The sequence below is a fragment of the Cebus imitator genome, unplaced genomic scaffold (genome assembly GCF_001604975.1).
Source record: "Cebus imitator isolate Cc_AM_T3 unplaced genomic scaffold, Cebus_imitator-1.0 Scaffold571, whole genome shotgun sequence".
NCBI lineage: Eukaryota > Metazoa > Chordata > Mammalia > Primates > Cebidae > Cebus > Cebus imitator.
The window spans coordinates 1,763,229-1,780,330 of record NW_016107886.1 but is presented as its reverse complement, the minus strand read 5'-3'; the positions used below and the strand labels follow the sequence as shown (position 1 = coordinate 1,780,330).

General features: G+C 38.5%; 1 pseudogene; it reads left to right on the top strand.

Moving 5' to 3' along the window:
- The first annotated feature begins 1,295 nt into the window (after window positions 1-1,295).
- LOC108294246 lies at window positions 1,296-16,823 on the top strand (annotated as a pseudogene).
- The last annotated feature ends 279 nt before the right edge of the window (window positions 16,824-17,102 follow it).

Here is a 17,102-nt window from a genome sequence, read left to right as displayed (position 1 = left end):
TTGAGGGCCAACTTTTTGTCCAGGATGACTGTTGCTCTCATGGTTATGTGGAAGGGGACCCAGAACTCCTGGCTGCTCTCAGCAGCTGTTTGGGGGGCTTCCAAGGAATACTACAGATAAAGGGCGCTACTTACAAAATCAAGCCCAGAAGGCTTTTGGCCACATTTGAACATCTGATATATAAGATGGACAATGAAGAGACACAATTCCCACCCATGAGATGTGGGTTAATAGAGGAAGAAATAGTAAGACAATTGAAGTTTCAAGATCCTTCCACTCTAATGCCAAGTGGCTTTGAGGGCCAGTGGACCCACACGTTGTTTGTTGAACTGGCAGTAATGGTAGATCATGAACGATTCCTTTATCTGGACAGTAATACCTCAAATGTGCAGGAGGAAATACTCATGCTGTATCAAAAAGCTGATGCATTTCATATTCCACTGGGTGCTGTTATTACTGTAGTGGGACTTGAGATCTGGACTCAAGAAAACTTCATTACAATAGATACTGCAAGAGTTGGCCTGAAGAATTTTGCAGATAGAAATAAACTAGTTTTTATGCTGGCATTCCTCATGATGTTGCATATCTTATCGTAAAACACTCCTATGGTGTTACTCTTGGCTTAGCCAATGTTGGAACAGTATGTTATAGAAAAAGTAATTGTGCAATTGTTTCAGACACAACAGAGTGGGGTCTTTTGCACTTGTAGTAGCACTTGAGCTTGGTCATAATTTGCCTATCACTCATGATATAAAAAATGTTCATGTGGCAAAAAAGGTGTATAATGTTTCCAATGGCAACTTCCACAAAAAGATTCAGTAACTGCAGTTATGTAGATATTTTCAGACCGCTGTAAAAACGACCTGCATGCGTGCTTCACCAAATCGAGGTAGAATCATGACACAGAGCACTACGGGAATGGTGTGGTTGAAAAAGAAGAGTGTGACTAAGCAGCTTACGACTGTGTGAAGAAGATCCATGTTGTTTTGCAAACTGCACTATCAAACCTGGGGCCACTTGTGCCTTTAGGCCTTGCTGCAAAAAACTGCCAGATCAGGCCATCAGGCGGAGTGTGCAGAGAAGGGTCCCGTGAACGTGATTTCCAGGGTGGTGCGGCAGGACTTCGCATGTGTGTGCAGAAGATGCATATTTGCAGGACAGGATCTCCTGCAAGGGCAGAGGCCACTGTTATGAAAAGAGATGTAATAGCCATGATGAACAGTGTAGACAAATGTTTGCTCAGGTACCCAAGAACGCAAATCAGAGTTGCTGCCATAATATGAACATCCAGGGTGATGGTCACTTTTTTGGGTCACTGTGGTTTCAATGGCACCAAATACGTAAGATGTGAGGTCACAGATGTCTTGTGTGGGAGAGTTCAGTATGAGAATGTGCAAGAAATCCCCCTTTTGAGAGATCATTCTGCTGTGCCCTGGACTCACTTCAATGGTGTCACGTGCTGGGGTACTGACTATCACATGGGGATAAGCACTCCTGATATTGGTGACGTGAAAGATGGTACAGAGTGTGGTTCAAAACATATCTGCATGCACAGGAAATGTGTCCCTATGTCATTTTTGAACAGTACTTGTTAGCCCCAATATGAGAGGAGTCTGCAACAATAAACATCACTGCCTTTGCAACCGAGAGTGGAAGCCACCTGACTGCCTGACAGAGGGCAATGGAGGCCGTGTTGACAGTGGCCCACTACCCCCAAGGAAAAAGCTAGAAAATGAGGTGCACAGGACAAGGGATGTAACACTATATTTATGGATTCCCTTTTGCTTTTACTTTGCTTTCTGTTTACGTTTTTGTTGATCATGCACAGAAAAACAAAGACGAGCCAAATGCTCAAACTTTACCTGAAAAAGCAGAGCAAAATGTTCAAATGTCACCTGAGAAAGAAAAGCTAAATGTTCGAACTTCACCTACGAAAAACTTGAAAACAAATTAAAACTTCAGAAAAGAAGCTTAATCATTCATGAAATTTCTCATGTATTAATTTTTGGTGCGCTGTCAAGAGAAATTTTATTGCATGTGCCTGAGACCACGGACAGAATTTAGAATCACAAATGTTGGCTATTAAATAAAGGTCATGCCAGGATATTCCTGTTTTTTCATATTTTAGTGTTTTATTTGTTATAAAGTTAGACTTGAGTTTCTTGCGCAAAGACAGCTCACAAACGGGTTTTATCTGTTTTAATTCTCTGTCTCTCAATTCCAAGCCTCCTTCCCCTTTTCACTTTTTCTCCTTGTGCTTTGTCACAGGGAGAATAGGAACCTACACATTGCATTTCTTGTTTGCCAGTGCTCTCTGTTAGTATCTGCCATTGGGGGAACTAGAGAGAGACTGGAAGTCTGAGAGAACCATCCGATACCTGTTTACGGCAGTGTTACCTGAGTAACACACAGTTTCTGCCTTGGCAGCAGCAGTAGCTTTGTGCCTGCATGTTTTTCCCACATACATTCCATAATGCCCAGAACCGATAGCATTGTCAGCCCGAGAGATAACACTACCGTGATCAATCATGGATCTCAGCTTCAGAGGTCTGAGTCCCCTCACAGAGTCTGGGTCCTCTACCAATTCCAGAAGTTTCAGCAGTAGGCTGGCTCTACCCTCTCCTCAGAGGCTGAAGTCCTGGAACCAGGAGATCTATTCCAAGCCTCTGGGTTCCAATAACCCCATTCCCTTCCCTTTGATCTCTAGTCCTAGTAGTGATCACTACGTCTTCCTGTTAGTGACTCGTGGTTAGCCCAGGGTGTGGTTTCTCCTTTGGTGACTGAAGTCTAAATGACACAGTCCTTACCTTGCTAGGGTGGAAAACACAGGAAGGAGTCAGACATCAGAAGCTTTGGAATTTTCTCCCCATTGCCCTTTCCCATCTTGGGGAAATGATTGAAACTTAGATATGCTATTTTCAAAATCTGAAAGAGAATAGCACTTACCACTCAACTCATCTATAATTTTGGTAACAAAAGAGGATAAAGAAGATCCAGTTCTATGTAAGATATAATAAGTCTTAGAAAGCCATGTTTTCTCTGAGAAAATGCCAGAATTCCCAGTTAAACTTCAAAAACCATATTTTGAGAGCATCAGAAGTTGTGCAAGCAAAGAGTATTTAATGAACTAAAACTTTAGGCATGGAAACAGTTCTGAAATGAGTTGAATATTGCAGTCATTCCTTTTTCTGGAGCACTTACAGATGCTGGATATGAATTGAGGATTACATTTGACCTCGTTAGACAACTTATGCTGAGAGAGCAGCCCTCTTCATTGCTGCACAGACTAGATTCACAAATTAGATGTTCTGGAGCTCCAATTCCGAATCATTTCTCCCCAGGTCACATACGATAAATGTTAAGGCTTTGTGGGATGTTGATGAGCTGACCTCAGTGTTACCAAAGGACACAGCTTCCTAAACTCATGTTTTATTTCGGATACGAAGCAGAGATAAACAGGGATTCTCTCCCTGTTAAGACAACCTAATTTGGGGCTTGCATGTAGCAAGAGGCTGGTGAGCTGGGCTGTGAACCTTTGCATAATAGAGATAAATCCTTACAATGTTGCAGAGCTGAGGAAATAGAGCCATACCGACTCCCAAGTGAAAGTCTGGCAGGCCCAGACCTCAGCAATATGAAAGAGGAGAATTAGTCCAAGATTCATGAAAAACTTACTCACTTCATACCTGGATCAATTCATGATTGACTCAGGTGATTAATCTGCTCCTCAGTCAGTCTAACAGAGAAAAGAGGGAAACATCTCCAGTGGGGGCACCCAGAGCACCTGCAATTGCTTTATGATCAGTTACCTGATAAAGTAACTCATTTACATGCATGTTGTGAGTAAAACAAGCATGGCCTATTATCAGAGAATGAAAAAAGAAGAAAGAAAGAAGCAAAGGGAGACACTGTAAGTAGCATCAAGATGGTCCAGACAGGAGAGCACATATACAGCGGGGTACATTTTTAAAATGACTATAATAATTACCACACTTTAAATTAGAAGGAAAAATGCACACAATACGTCAAACAATGTAGAATATCCTCCATAAGCTGGAAATTTTCAAATGGATATTTCGGAGCTAAATATAATTTAAGAACTCAGCAAATAAACATTGGACAGTAGATTGGGCAGCTCAGATTACAGAACTGCTTGACTGGAAGACAGGTCAAGGGAAAGATTCCCACACCGAAGCACACAGAGGCCAAGCATGAAACTTAAGAGATGAAGTGTATGAACAGTGCAAGAAGTTCTAACATTCCTAACATAGGAATCCTGGAGAAAATAAATGAGACTTGAACAGTGGTAATATTCAGAGCTGTTTGTTGTCAATTGCTTTAAAAGGAAGATAAGATTTTTAAACCACTGGTTCCAAGTGGGTCACATATTTCCCAGAGGTATCTTTTTCTTTTCTTTCTTTCTCTTCTTCAGATGGTATCTTTCTTTCTTAATAAAATGTCTTAAATTTGCTTATTCTTTCATCTGCCAGTTCAAATCTTTTTATTATCCTCTCTGTAAAATGTTTCATTTTGATAATTATACTTTTCACTTCAGAAATTTCCATTCAGTTATTTGATAAAATTTCCAGGTCTTATATATATTCAGAGTTGCTTTTGTATAACTTATGTTTGGGCAGAAATTGTGCTCAGTCCTCTTCAGTCAGTGAGAAATGTACTTCTTAGTTCTAAGACTTTTGTGGCGTTGTTAGGATTTTTCACATATATCTGTAGACCATATAGTCATGTCCTCTGAAGAAAAACAGTTAATTTGACTTCTTGCTTTCCGATGAATGGCCTTCATTTCTTTTCATCTCATGGCTCTGACTAGGACTTCCAGTACTATGTTGAATAGCAATGATGACGATGGACCTCCTTGCCTTGTTCCTGATCTTAGAAAAAAAAGCTTTAATTTGCTATCATTGAGAACGTTAACTGTGAGCTTGTAATACATGACTTTTATTATGTTGAGGTTTTTTTATCATGAAATATTCTTGAATTTTGTCAGATGCCATTTTCTGTATTTTTCAAGATGATCACGTGAATCTTATCCTTTATTCTATTAATGTGATATAAATGTTGATTGATTTGCATATGTTGACCCATCCTTGAATTTCAGGGCAAATTCACACTTTGTCAGAGTGTATGATCCTTTCCTGGATATACTGATGAATTCAAATTGCTAGTACTTTATTGAGGATTTGGCACCTAAGTTCATCAAAGATATTGGCCGATAGTTCTCTTTTCTTGTGGCAGCTTTGTGTAGCTTTAGTATAAGGGTGATGCCGGGCTCATAAAATCAGTTGGGAAGTGTTTCTTCTCCTTCAGTTTTTTGGGACAGTTTGAGAAATACTGGTGTTCATTATTAAGTGTTTGGTAGAATTCACCAGTGAAGCTTATTGGTCCTAGGCCTATATTTGTTGTAAGATTTTTGATTACTCATTAAGGCTCCTTATACGTTATTGATATATTCAGAGTTTCCAATTCTTCTTAATTCAGTCTTAGCCGGTTGTATGTGTCTTGCAAGTTATTCATTACTCTAACATCCGATTTACTTGTGCACGCTTGCTCATCATAAGCCCTTATAACTTTTTATTTCAGCAACAGGTGATATAATGCTTCTCCTCTATTTCTGGCTTTATTTATTGTAGATCACTTTCATTTTTTCTTAGTTTAACCAAAAGTTTTAAAATATTCTTTACCTTTTGAAAAATGCTTCATTTTATAACTTTTTTCTGTTTAAAATTTTTTTCTATATATTCAGCTCACCTAGTCTTTGCTATTTCCTTCCTTTTGCTAAATTTAGGCTTAAGTTATTCTTCTCTTTACAGTTGCTTAAGGTGGAAAGTTAAGGTGTTTTTTTTTTATCTTTCTTTTTGTAATGTAGTTGTTTAATGCCATGAGTGTATGCTATAATTGCATGGCTTTTGCCACATCCCATAAGTTTGGAGCATGCAGTTTTTATTTTTGTCTTGCTATATTTTCTAATTTTCTTTTACTTCTTCTTTGACCTAGTGGTTGTTCAAAAGTTTATTGTTTAATTTTACATATTTGTGAATTTTAATTGAAAATGAAAGAGACTTTACAATTGATTCCACAGAACTACAAAGAATCATAATTGGCCTCTATGAGCATTTATACACCAAAATATTGATAACTGTAAAGAAAAGGACAAATACTTAGAAACAGAAAACCTAAACAGTCCAATAACAAGTAAGGAGATTGAATCAGTAATTGAAAAACTCGTCAAAATAACAAAAGATCTCAGGATCCAATGGCTTTGCTGGTAACTCTATCAAACACTTAAGTAAAATTAGTAACAATTCTTCTCAAATTCCTTTTAAAAAATTGAAGAATAAAAAATAATTTCAAACTCACGTTACAATCAGCATTGATCTGACACCAAAGCCAGAAGGGGACACTACAAGAAAAAAAAAAAATTACAAGTCAATATCTCTGATAAATGTGGGTGCAAAAATCCTTAATAAAATTTTAGCAAAACAAATTTAATAGTGTGTTAAAAGGTTTATACACCACAATCAAGTGGAATTTTTCCCAGGGATGCAAGTATGATTCAAAATATGCAAATCAAAAGGGTACATACAACATATAAACAGGATGAAGGACGAAAATCATATGATTATCTCAATGGATGCAGACAAGGCATTTGACAAAATTCAATATCCTTTTATAATAAAAACTCTTAAAAAATTAAGTATAAACGGAATGTATCTCAACATCATAAAGCCTTTATATGACAAGCCAATAGCTAACATCATACTTAGTGGTGAAAACCAGAAGGATTTCTCCCTAAGATCAAGAACAGGTCAAGAATACACAAGCTTATCACTGCTATTCAATGTAGCACAGAAAGTTCTAGGTACATCACTTAAGTAAGAATAATACAAAGCATTCAAACTGGAAAAAACTGAAATTGTCTTTGTTTGCCAATGATATTATATATAGAAAACCTTAAAGACTCCACAAAACCCATTTGAACTAATAAGTAAATTTTATATACTAACAACAAACTATCCTAAAAAGAAATCAGTAAATGATTCAATTCAAAATAGTTTTTAAAAAATACTTAGAAATAAATTTACCCAAGGATGTAAACGATCTGTACACTGAAAATTATAAAACTTTGATGAAAGGTATTGTAGACACAAGTAAATAGAAAGATATCTTGCATTTATGAATTGAAAGAATTAATATTGTTATAATGTCCATACTACCAAAATTGAACTACAGATAAAATGCAATCCATATCAAAATTCTACTGTCTTTCACAAAAATGGGGGAAAAAACTCTCCAAAAATTTGTATGCAACCACAAAAACCTTGAATATCCAATGCAACCTTGAGAAAAAAGAATGAAGCAGGAGGCATCACACATCCCAATTTCAAACTATATTACAAGGCTGTAGTCAAAATGATATGGTACTACCATAAAAATAGACTCACAGCCCAATGGTACAGAACAGAGGTCCCCAAAGTAAATTCAGGTGAAGAATACTAATGGGAAAAGACAGTCTTTTCAACAAATGATTTTGTGAATACTGGATATTTATATTCAAAAGAATACAGTTGGGCCCTTAATTTATACAATATACAAAAATCAACTCAAAATGGAGTAAAGACAAATCGAAGACCTACAAATGTAAACTCCTAAAAGAATACATAGGAAATATGTTTTTTGGCTCTGGTCTTGGCGGTGATGTTTTGTTTGACGTGACACCAATGCCACTGGCAACAAAGGCACAGATAAACGGGTGGAACTACATCAAACCAAAAAAGTTCTGCACAACGACGGAAGTCACAAAAGGAAAAGACAACCAGCAGAGTGAGAGAAAGTATTTTCAACCCCATTATCTAATATGGACTTAATATCCTAAATGTTTAAGAAATTCATACAAGTCAATATCAAAAACCCAAATTACCCAATATAAAAAATAGGCAAAGAATCTCAGAAACATTTTTCCAAAGAAAATATACCAGTAACCAACAGAGATATAAAAATGTTATCAGTATCACTAATCATCAGAGAAATACAAATCAAAACTACAGTATGATACCACCTCACATCTGTTAGGTTGGCTGTTACCAAAATATTAAGATATGAAGTACTGGTGAGGATGCAGAGAAAAGAAAACTTTCACACACTGATGGTAGGAATACAAGTTGAGAGAGCCATTATGGAAAACAGTATAAAGGTTTTTTAAAAAAATAGAGCAACCATGTGATCCATCAATTTCACATCTGGATGTAAAGGAAGTGAATTCAATGTGTCAGGGAAATATCTGCATTCCAATGTTTATTGCAGCATTATGCACAGTAGCTAAGATGTGGAAACTACCCAGACATTCATTGATAGATGGATGAATAAAGAAATTTTATACTCACACAACTCTTAACAATGGAGATATATTCTGACAAATGTGTCATTAGGTGATTTTGTCATTGTGCAAACATCATCGAGTGTACTTACAAAAACTTTGACAGTGAAGTTTACTACATACCTAGGCTATATACTATAACCTATCATTCCTATACTACAAACCTGTACAGCATGTTACTGTGCTGTGGCAATTGTAAAACTGCAGCCTTTATAGTATTTATGTATCTAAGCATATCTATTTATAAAAAAGTATAGTGTAAAAGATTAAAAAATGACACACCTGTATACGGCACTTACTGTGAGTGGAGCTTACAGGACTGGAAGTTGCTCTGGCTGAGTCAGTAAGTGAGTGGTGAGTGAATCTGAAGGTCTGGGACATTACTGTGCACTACTGCAGACTTAATAAACACTGTACAGTTAGGGTACACTAAATTTATTTTAAAATGTTTCTTTTTCCCTAATAAATTAACTTTAGCTTACTGTAACATTTTTACTTTATAAACGTGTAATTTTTTTAACTTTCTCTTTTGTAATAACACTTAGCTTAAAACACAAACATTGCACAGCTATAAAACAGACTTTTAAAAGCTTTTTGTTAGAAACTAAGATACAAACACACATATTAGCCTAGGCCTACACAGGGCGAAAGGGAGTGCACTGGACTGCAGCTGGGACGTGGAGATGCATATGTAGTGATTGGAAGTCCAGGAAGTCAACAAGGAAGCGCCTGGCCTCTGCAGCCCCATCTCCCTTGCCAGATGGGATTGGCCCAGAGTCAGGAAGACTTCTCACTATAGGGAAAAGGTAAGCAGAAGATCCCAACAGCCCCATTGCCACCACAAACAGTTCTACAATCCTTATTACAGTAGAATGATAGTCCTTGCAAGCCCTGAGCTGCTAGGAATTCACACAGCCACATTGTTTTGAACTAGGAAAACAAGGTGTGCACTCCTCCCCCTCCACTCACTCTGTAAGCCAAGCCTGAGGAAAGGCCCTGTATTCTCCAAGGCAGACACAGCCCTAGGCCAGGCCACATCTACATCCTAAGAAGCAGCCTCCTCCAGACACATACCCAGGCCAGCCAAGAAGCCATGTGACCACACTGCAGGCCTGAGAAATACTCCTGTGGGCGGCCGTGAAAAACATGCCAACTGAACAGCACCTGTCTCCCAGGCCTGAGACAGCCTCATGGGTCACCCCTAGCAGAAACTGCCCCACAAGCCATTCCTGGCAGGAATGCCCCAGACTGTTCAAGCAACTGTGTGCTTATGCTCCTGGACAGATTAACAGCCCTGTGGCCTCACCCCTACTCAGCCAGACCCCAGTTGGCTGACCCATCATGTGCACACATGGTCCCCAACCTGAGAAATCGCCCAGTGAGCCCACCCCTTCCAAAGCCAAACCACCATTGCCATAAATTCTGTCAGCCAAAGGTACTGAGAAACACAAATGCGACTAGTATAGAAACCTATGAAACCTACTCCATAAAATTGGAAGAGGTGAGTTTTCTACCATATGCATAGGAATCAATGTAGTCACACATCGACCATGAAAACAAGCAAGGAAATATGTCATCTCCAAAGAAAAACAATAATTCTCCAGTAACAGACCCCAACATAAGGAAATGTATAGAATATCAGGAAAAGAATTTAAAATAATAATCTTAAGGAAATTCAGTAAAATACAGAATACAGATAGACAATTCAGCAAAATCACAAAAATTCATGACTTGAATAAGAAATTTTAGTAAGAAGATAAATACATAAAAAAGAACCAAACATAAATGCTGAAGCTGAAGAATTCAAGGAATGAAGTAAAAAATACAATCAAGAGCTTCAGCAACACACTGAAAGCAGAAGAAAGAATTTCTGAACTTGAAACAAGTCTATTGAAATAGGACAGGCAAACAAAAGACAGAAAGAAAAGAAACAAGAAAGTCTACAGGATTTATGGGGCACAATTAAGTAAACAAACATTTACATTAGGGGTATTCCCAAGAGAGAAGAGAAGGAAAAATGAATAAAAGCTATATTTAATGAAATAATAGCTTTAAAATATATATAGGAAGCTCAAAGACAGAAGGAATAAGTTCCAATGCTCTATTCCAATGTAAGATGACTATAATTAACAATGTCATTTCAAATAATTAAAAGGTTATCAAACATTCCCAACACAAAGAAATGGTGATGAATATGCTAATTCTCCTGATCTGATAACTATACACTGTATGTAAGATATATTGCTATGTACACCCCATGAGTATGTATAGTTATGACTTGTCAATTTAAAAAGTGAAATTTAAAAAGTATAGCAAATACATAAACCAGTAACAAAGTCATTTATTATTATCAAGTATTATGTACTTACATAATTATATATGCTATACTTTTATATGACTGGAAACAGAGTAGATAAATCAGTATCACCACAAACATGTGAGCAATGCATTCCACTATAATATTATGATGTCTACAACATCACAAGGCAATAGAAATTTTTTAGCTCCATTATAGTCTTATGGGGCCACCATCATATATGTGGTCCATCATTGACCAAAATGTCACTACGTACTGCATAACTATATACAATGAAATATTATTTAGCCTGAAAAAAGAAGGAAATTCTGCATTGGCAGCAATGTGGATGAAGCTGGAGGGCATTACGCTAAGTGAAATAAGGCAGACACAGAAAGACAAATATTCCATATCACTTATATGTGGAATCTAAAGTTGAACTGAGGGAAACAGAAAGTTAGAATGGTACTTGCCAGTGATTGGGGGTGGGGAAAAAGGTGAGTGCTGGTTAAAGAGCATAAACTTTTAGTTATAAGATGAATTATTTCTAGAGTTATATAGCATAGGTAATATAGTTTATAATAATGTATTGCATACTTGGAATTTGCTATGGGAATAGAAGTTATATTCTCATACATCAGAAAAAAAGAGTATGTCAGGTGATGAATATATTCATTTGCTTAATTGTGGAAATCGTTACAGAAAGTACATTTATATCAAAATACCCATATTGTACTTATTTAATATATACTGGAAAAATGAAAGACAAGTGTAATATTCTAAATGTAGCCATAAATCTCTCAATTACCAAAAATGAACTTGAAACCTCCATCTACATCAATGGGTGGAGTGTTTCTGCTTTATTTGCTGCTGTACATTTTCCATAATCTTCTATTTTCCCCATTTTCTTCCTTTTTGAGTGTATAATGTATTTCCAACTACTGAGAAAGCTGTCTAAAATACTACTGATTGAACTACAATTGGTTTTTCTAAAAGCCACATGGGGAAAAAAATACTAAGGTAGTCATAAAAATTGCAGAAAATACAACCACTTGTTATTTTCCAATCTGTGTTTACACACTGGCAGAGACAGACTACAGGAACTTTTACTTAAAATTTACTTTGTGAGTTCATGATTACTAGCAAAAATAATTTTTCACAGATTCCTAATATGCTAAACGTAAGCTTAAATAATGCTCTTTTCAAACCCTGGCCCTGTTGGATATCCTTTTATTTTATAAAAAGTACTGGCCCCATTTAGAGTTAGAAAGAAAAAGGCAGAGCAGTAATTGAAATTATTTCATTTGCTATAATAAGTTATATATCTGTTAAGTCTCCAGATTCCAAAACTGCATTGCTACAGAAGCAGCAGAAAATTTCCAGCTTTAACTCATCTCCCATTTAATTCTAAAACATATCTGAAAAGTAATTGTTTTCCAATTTCATGCATGTCTTTTATTTTTATTTTTATTTTTTGGTTAGAAACAAAATTTAGAAATCTTTTTTGCTTCAAGGCAAAAGTATTTGCCCACTAAATATATTCTAGGAACAAGTTGTTTTTCGCTGAAGCCACTCTAATGAAGATATCGCAAAGCCAAAACGTTTTTCAGGGATCCACTGAGGGTTAGAAACAGCAGAGAAAAGACATAGTGAAACCTGTGTGCAGGTTCCCGGAAGCTTATCATGCAGTTAAGATAAGAAATTATGTAACGATAACAACAAAACAACTTTCATATAATATCATGTGTAAATATAACATAATATAGCATATAAATGCATTATATGATGTGACTATGTGTCAGGCATCTGCTTAAGCACTTTTTGTACATTAACCCATTTAATACTTAGAGTGGCCTTACAGGATGGTTGTAATCACTCTGATTATTCACATTTTACAGACAAGAAAGTTGAGGACAAAGAGCAAAGCAATTGTAGAGCTACATCATTAACAGCCCATGTACCTCCCATGGCCATGTTTTTATTTACTGTATGCTGCTGCCTCTCTTATTATATCTTGTCTTAAAAGGGCAGAGGCACCAAATGGGTTCAACAGAACTGCAGAGAATGGAAAGAAGTCACTGTGGCTTGAAGTAGCTAGGAGGGATCTGAAGAATAAAAGAGGCATGGAGCTAGGTCTTTTGTGATCAGGAAAAAGCTACTTTAAGCTCACAAGTTCAGGCAAAAAAAACCTGGAGAGCCTCTTTGACTTGCCCTTCTCTTTCATTACCACTCCCCACACATTCCATCATACAATTACCTCCTTCTTTCTTCTAACTGGCTTTCTAATTATTCTACTTCTCTTTGCTCCTACTGTCATTACAGCTTTCTATCATGTATTTTGCTTGAACTAATGCTTTAAGTCTCCTGGATCACCCCCCTGCCCTTGACACTTTTCCAATTCATTCTCCACACTGTAATTAGAGCAATGTTTCTACAAAACAAATCTGATTGTATTATTCTCTTGCTCAAAATTATTTATTAGCTCCCAATTTTCCTTAGGACAAGATATAAGTTCCTTAACTTGGCTGAGAATGCCCTTCATGGACTAACCATTGCATCATTCTGTAATCTCAGCCTCAGAGCAAACCCCATCACCATCAGCACCACCACCATCACAGCTCTTGGCAGCATACCTTTTTCCACTAATTAATTTCTTTGAATTCATCAAATATCTTTCTTGTTTCCTTGAGTTTTTCAAATAAATACTTTCCTTGAATATCTCCTTCTTCCCTGTTTCATATTATTTATCATTCAGGTCCTGGCATCAATATTACCTCATTTAGAAAGTCATCCACAACTCCCAAAATGATGCTAATTGCTTGACTGTGATCCCTATTCTTATTTTTATGGGCAGTCATAAAAAGTCAGCATATTTTAAGATAATTACCAGTTGCTTCTTCAGTCATCTCTAAGACTAGAAGTCTGTGAGGCAAGAAACTCTTCTTTTATTATTCACTATTTTATCTCCAGTACTCAGGGTACCAAATTCCTCTCTCCCAAGCACACAAAAAGATGCCATGCACTTCTAAAGTAAATATGGCTGGGCGCAATGGCTCATGCCTACAACTCCAGAACTTTGAGAGGCCTAGGGAGGTGCACTGCTTGAGCTCAGGAGTTTGAGACCAGCCTGAGCACCATGGTGAAACCCTGTCTCTACCAAAAATACAAAAAACTAGCCAGATATGGTGGTCTGTGCCTGTAGTCCTGGCTACTCAGGAGGCTGATGTGGGAGGATCACTAGTGCCCAGGAGGTCAAGGCTGCAATGAGTCAAGATTGTCCCACTGTACTCCAGCCTGGGTGACAGAGTGAGACCCCATATCAAAAAGAAATATAAAGGTAAAGATAGGTAAACTTGAAAGTATAGCAGTGTAAATTACCTGAGCTAAAGCACAGGGGAAGGAAAGATTATAATGAATCCATCAATAACAGAGCCTTGGACAATGAGTACAATAGCTAGTGGATTAAAGATCTAAAACTAGAGTACTCGAAAAGAGACAGCTTCGAATAATGGCTTAAAATGTTTAAATTTCGTGAAAATCATAAACCCAGTATTTCAAGAAACTTAACAACCCGCTGGTGAGTTTTGCTTTAACAAAATAAAAACCACGGCAAGCCATATCGTAATGTAAATCATCGGTAAAAATTTGTATTCTCTGGATCTTTATAAACATTCAGAGGATAATAGGTACATATGTATTTCAGGGAACAACAATAGCAATTGTCTCTGACTCGTGGTCAAAAACAATGTGAGAAAAAAGGCAATGGAAAGATATCTATCTTAAAGTCTTGACAGAAAGAAAGAAACATTATAAAGCTAGAATTATATAACTAGAAATTATTTAAGAAATGAATTCAAATAAAATATTTTCCAGACAAACAAAAGCAGAGAGAATTTATTGTCAGCAAATATGCACTATGAGAAATGCTAAAGACAATTCTTCAGAGGCAAGGGAAATAATATCAGATGAAACATGTATCTCTAAAATGAGGGATTTCAGAAATAGAGAATATGTAGGTAAATACAAAGTGTATGTTTCTATTAATTTTGTTACAAGATAAATGGTTGTTTGAAGCAAAAATACTAATTAACTGGTTGCATTAGCATTCTCCAGAGAAACAGAACCAACAGAGAAAGAAAAATAAAAAGAGATTAAGAGAAAGAGAAAGATTGATTGTAAGAAAGTGGCTTATGCAATTGCTAGCAGTCTTCATAACCAGGAAGAGCAGCTGTTCCTGTGCAAAGGCAGTCAGGCAGAAGAATTTTTTTCTCTCATCTGGGGGAGGGTCAGCCTTTAGTTCTAGTCACACCTTCAACTGACTGGATGAGGCTCACCCAATATTGGGAAGAGCAGTGTGCTTCACCTAGTCTACCAATGTAAAGGTTAATCTCATCCAGGAACACCCTTGCAGATACACTCAAAAGAATGTTTATCAAAATATCTGGGCACCACCTGCCCTAGTCTAGTCAATACATAAAACTAGACATCACAAGTCTACCCCTTGTCAACCTGGCAGCTACAGCAACTCCTTAAATCATACTTAAACTCCAAGTAAAGACAGTAACAAGCCCATGATTTCACCTAGTCTGATATCACTACCCTGTGTGAAACCAAAAACACACTACCTCCTTCCCCAGAAGAGGAGATAAAGTCCTTGTGTGATATTTACTTTTCTTTTTGAAGTCACATAACTTCATTATTATACCATAAAGTTAACAATACTTAATTACTATGACATAAAGTCAACATATCTTTTCTTACATAAGAAGGATATAATACAGGAAAAGTAAGACATATGCACATAAACAAACATAGTCATTAAAAATAGAGGACGCGAGGCCTTAACGAGGATGAACTCCTGGACTTTGCGGCCTTGACCGAGGGCCTCCCCCAGACATGCACTTCATAGAGTGCATGCCCTTTGACGGCAACAAGTGGAACTTCAAGAAGATGGTCAGCTATAAGGAGATGCTGGACACTGCCCGGCAGCAGTGGCCAGAGCTGGAGAAGCTGCCAGAGCACAGCCAAGGCCTTTAAAATCCTGGCTTCCAAGGCCAGATCAGTTTCATCACATCCACATCCGAGCACTTCTGTGGGACCTGCAACCGCCTGCGAATCAAAGCTCATGGGAACCCCAAGGTCTGCCTCTTTGGAAACTCAGGTATCTCTGCGGGATCACCTGCGAGCTGGGTCCTCTGAGCAGGAGCTGCTGAGAATCATCGGGGCTGCTGTGGGCAGGAAGAAGCGGCAGCATGCAGGCATGTTCAGTATTTCCCAGATGAAGAACTGGCCCATGATCCTCATCGGTGGGTGACCCGTCAAGTTATTTTTGATGTTCCATGATTCCCCACCAGCCAATCCAAGCATTTCCTCCTGGGATGCCCTCCATGTTGAGGGTTTATGGTCCAGAATGAGTTTCTCCAGCCAGATGGCCACTTTATGGAAAGGATACAGGGTCCCCCAGATCCCTCCTCTAGCCCAGCAGCAGCTGGGGTCTGGCTCCTTTCAGAGACACGACACTTCCCATGCAGATTCAGATGCCAACTCAAAGTGCCTTAGCCCAGGTTCCTGGGCTTCTGTTACCCCCTCAGTACCCCAGCTAACCTCAGAACAACTGACTCATGTGGACTCGGAAGGACGGGCAGTGATGGTAGATGTGGGCAGGAAGCCAGACACAGAACGGGTGGCTGTGGCCTCAGCCGTGGTCCTCCTGGGGCCTGTAGCCTTCAAGCTTGTCCAGCAGAACCAGCTCAAGAAAGGAGATGCCCTGGTGGTGGCCCAGCTAGCTGGAGTCCAGGCAGTCAAGCTGATCAGCCAGCTGATCCCTCTGTGCCACCACGTGGCCCTGAGCCATGTCCAGGTACAGCTGGAGCTGGACAGCACACGCCATGCCATGGAGATCGGGCATCTTGCCGGGCTCGGGGCCCCACCGGGATGGAGATGGAGGCCCTGACCTCTGCTGCAGTGGCCACCCTCACCCTGTACGACATGTGCAAGGCTGTCAGCAGGGACATCATGTTGGAGGAGATCAAGCTCATTAGCAAGACTGGTGGCCAGCATGGGGACTTCCATCAGGCTTCGCTCCTTCCTGCTGTTCTCACCCATGGCCCAGACAGGCCTGGAGATGGGATGTAATTTGGGCTGAGGGAAAGATGTCAGGCTCCTTTAATCACAGTCACTGTTTACCTTGAGCAGTAAACCCAGAGAGCCTGCTCTACTACTAGACCTGCTGCCAGATGATCTCTAATGATTGATGGAGCTTCCTTTCTGCAGGGAAGATACCAGCAGGCCCTCAAGCCTTCCGGGACAGACACTAAGGTCATGGGAGCGGGACTGCAGCCAGCAATGCTAGGTAACTGAGAAATCATGTTCTTTGTGGACTATTGCAGACCACCAGTTTCAGAAAGTCCAGCC